The sequence below is a fragment of the Atractosteus spatula genome, chromosome 10, assembly GCF_055471065.1.
Source record: "Atractosteus spatula isolate fAtrSpa1 chromosome 10, fAtrSpa1.hap1, whole genome shotgun sequence".
Taxonomy (NCBI): Eukaryota; Metazoa; Chordata; class Actinopteri; order Semionotiformes; family Lepisosteidae; genus Atractosteus; species Atractosteus spatula.
This window is the reverse complement of record NC_142715.1, coordinates 25009685-25013561: the sequence shown is the minus strand read 5'-3', so window position 1 is coordinate 25013561 and position 3877 is coordinate 25009685. Positions and strand designations below refer to the sequence as shown.

The window sequence follows — 3877 nt, the reverse complement described above, 5'->3', positions numbered from 1 at the left end:
TTTCAATAATGACAACGCACCAAGCCAGTGATGCAGAGAATCAGAGCTTTTATTGACTTTCTTAAATATAATACTGAGACTTAGAGTCTAATTAGCTTAAACTAAGACTCTAATTAGGTTACAAGTTGAAAACAGACCCTATAATACTGCAGTAGTTCAGGTGGGTCAGCATCAGCATGTGTAGGCTGCAAAGGAACAAGTAATAGGTCTATTCCATGCTGAAAAGAGAAGAAAGAAAACACATCGTTTGGGCCGTGGAGCCTTCTTCACATGTCAGAAGGCTCCACGGCCCAAACGATGTGTTTTCTTTCTTCTCTTTTCAGCATGGAATAAACCTATTACTTGTTCCTATAATACTTTAATCAAGGCTTCATGGTTTAAAAACCTGTAGAGTTGAGCGGTGGCCCAATGAGAATCAAGTCCTATAGCACCTCAGTTCCAATAGTACCTGGGCTGTAACAGGAGGTCTTCTTTCAAGCACTTTGAAATACAGTACATGCATACAATCCAGTACATCAATAGGATATAGCCATCTATAGAATACACCCATGTATAGCAGAATACAGATTAGCTTAAGATATAAAAGAGTATTAAGTTTAAAAGAGTATAAAAGAGGTTAGCTAACCACGGTGTCACAGATACAATCCTGCAGGATTTTTCCTGCAGTCTCATCTACTGGTCATAGACCTTACCAGGTGGGTAAAAATGCCTAATTATTACTGATAATTATCCTATTATCAGTAATAAGGAATTTAGGTGATCAGATTCATAGCTCTTTACCCCCTAAAGCCTTTGCTTTTAAGGGGCTCATAACAAGACCCGGGCTCGAACCAGCGACACATGGATCATGGGGCTCAGGGCCGGTGGTGTTGAATTGGCATCCCCTGCAGTGCCTCCCGGTGACCAAACAGTGTCAGTACACCTTGTACAACACGCAGACCTTCATTCTCCAGTGGGTTTCCTGCCGCTGTCCTGCCTGTGCTCTATGTCCTGTTCCATAGGGAAATACAGTCCGGTCAGATGCATTTTACTTATGAAAAATATCTAATATTTAAAAAATATCCTTCAAAAAATAATGTAGGCCTTGTGACATCTCTGCCCATACAATGTAGAGTTTTTCGCCCGGTCTGTACAGCTTCTTCAGGGACCAGAGCTGTTGGAAAAAGTGTCGCTCTGTTCTTTTCCTGCAAGACACAACAGGAGAGGTCAGAAGGTCACACAGAAGCCCAGAGAGAACTAGCTGGGCAGCTTGTTCCACACTTCCACCACCCTTTGTGTAGAGAAGAGCCTTCTATCCTGATTAGAGGACCTCCTCCAGTTGTGTCTTGACAGAAGCCAGGCTATGGTCTTGCACCACATGGCTGGGCAGCTTGTTCCCCATTCCCACAACTTATTGTGTTTATCTTACAGCAACAAGCTGACAGCTGTGTTGCCGGGCAATTGCACATCAGTTACATTATATGTCATAACATTCCTACAGTCAGAGAGGCCTCCCACTGTCAGGACTCATCACAGTCATCCTGGGCTGCAGTGTATCTGACCTCAGTGCTCATACAGCTGGGACTCCGGGCTCCTAGGATGTCAAATCACAGATCAGTGTTAGTGAGACAGCAGTGAATTGCTCTAATCTGAGCTGTGCTGTAGCTAATGGACTGTCAGATGAAACCCCACCTGCGTATAATAATAAGCAACTCAGATACATTGCAACAACTTAATTGCAGATCCAACAGAAATTCCAAAAAAAAATTTTTTTTTCATTTTCTCCTGTCTCACCCTGTCTCCTATCTCTTATGTCTGCTGTCCATATTGATCTTCTCACCTCTCTCTCTCTCCTTGTCGTTTCTTCCTCCAGAGGACAAAGGCAGAAACGGGCAGCAGCAGAGCCACAGTCAGAACCCCGATCACCACCCCAGCGATGAGCCCAGTGTTCACGTCGGGCTCTGGATCTGTCAACACTGTAGAGGGACGAATGAGCTCTTGATGAGAATACAGTATGTGTCTGTTTCGTTGTGTGTGATTTAGTATCCAGTGTTTTCTGTGCTCATTCTAGAATGAGGCTGAATTGGTATATACACCCGGGTTGTCACAATGTCAAACAAGAACCTGCAGAGCTGAGCCCAACAGCTGAATGTCTGTTCTGTCTTTAGGGACAGAGATCCAACTGCGGAGAATCTCTCTCACACATCGTCTTCTATTTCTGTGAGAAGTGTCGTGCATTTTTTACTGCACATCGACACCGAAACAGATTGATTCCTGGCTGATTCTCAGCTCCAGTAGTTCACTCTCCTGTGTTACTTGTTCACATAGCTCTGTGCTGAAGGTTTGATCACAGTCCGCACACCAGTGCGTCTCTCAGGACATCCTGCTGGTCAGGCCTGGCAGTGCAGGTCTTGAGAGTTTGTGCCAGAGTCCCAGTCATCCAGCAGACAGACAGTGCAGGAGTGCACTGATCACCAGACCGGGATAGATCTCTCTCTCACTCACCCCAGTTCACCTCCAGCTTGTTGTCCAGACCGCTGTGCTGGACCCTGCAGGGATAGTTGCGTCTCTCGCTCTGCTCCTCCTCACTGACTCTCAGGCTCTTCCTCAGCTGGTAGGTCCCGTCTCCGTTGGGCAACACCTCCCCCCCTCTCAGCTCCTGCTCTGGGATGGGATGCCCGTCTCTCAGCACGGTCACCTCCACGGCCCGGGGGTAGAAGCCAGTGGCCAGGCAGACCACTTCTGTCCCGCCAGAGACCCCAGATTTCTTCTGAAAGACCCTGACCTTGGGCTTCACTGCAACATGTGGGAATAAAGAGTAACAGTATTTTACGTAGAAAGTCGATCTTTTATGTCATCAGGCAGTGACTACCACAATGTCTTGCTTGCAGGTTTCTTTAACTGTCCTTTCTGCTGTACAGAAAAAAAAAACTTGCATTATTTTAATGCATGAACTGTAACAAGTTTTGTCATCATATGACTCCTACCTTGGCTTCCCTGTATCAGTTACCAATTATATTTCACATTGCCTTTAAGCCCTGATGCTGAGTTGTAAAGAAAAGAGAGAAAAATACAGGACACTGATTACAGCAAACGCACTGGCAGCTGTTACTGGTCTTTTACACATCCCTAATGTCCTGATACCACTGACCTCTATGTGTGGCCACAGCCATGCAAATAAAGGGGTGCCCACTATCTGGGTCATTCTGCTGTCTGTTTCTCACTGACCCAAACCACAGTAGCAATAATTATGATATTAACTATTCCCCATCCAAGCACAGAAATGTGTAAACATTGCCAACCATTCAATTAGAATTCCAAGCATTCTGGGAATAAAGCACAGTGCCCACCAGAATAACACATTCCAGCAAAGAAACCGGAAAAAAAATGTAGCAACATCATCACTCCATTAGGGAATTAATGGACAGTACACCAACATTGGGAGAGTGCTACAGTGTGGAAACAGCTCGGATGTTTCTGGCCACTTGTAGAGGAAATACACATAGACTAAAGAGCTGACCTCTCCTCATCAGCCTGTTCCTCTCCTGCAGCAGGTAGCTCTTCAGGATCTGGCCACACAGTGGCTGGTAGAAATTCTCTGTCAAGAACTTAGTGGCCTGCAGCCGCGCCATATCAATGACTACTTGTGGGATGAGCAGAGTCCAGCTGTGGCTCTTCATGTTGTAGACCACCACATCCTGGTCATCGTAAGTGTCCCAGCTCTCGTTTCAGGCCGTACCGTCATCGCCCAACTCACAGCCAGCCACTGCCTGGTAGGTCCGTTGACCTGCAATGCACAGATCAGGCACCTCTGCAAATATCCCTTTCCAAACTGTGGCTTGTGAGCCTGTGGCATCTGAGGGAAAGTCAGTGTGATAATATAACCAGGCTACCAGGA

General features: G+C 46.1%; 1 pseudogene; it reads right to left on the bottom strand.

Annotated features, from left to right (window-relative positions):
• Positions 1 to 1140: 1140 nt before the first annotated feature.
• LOC148826631 (BOLA class I histocompatibility antigen, alpha chain BL3-7-like) lies at positions 1141 to 3659 on the bottom strand (annotated as a pseudogene).
• Between the last annotated feature and the right edge of the window lie 218 nt (positions 3660 to 3877).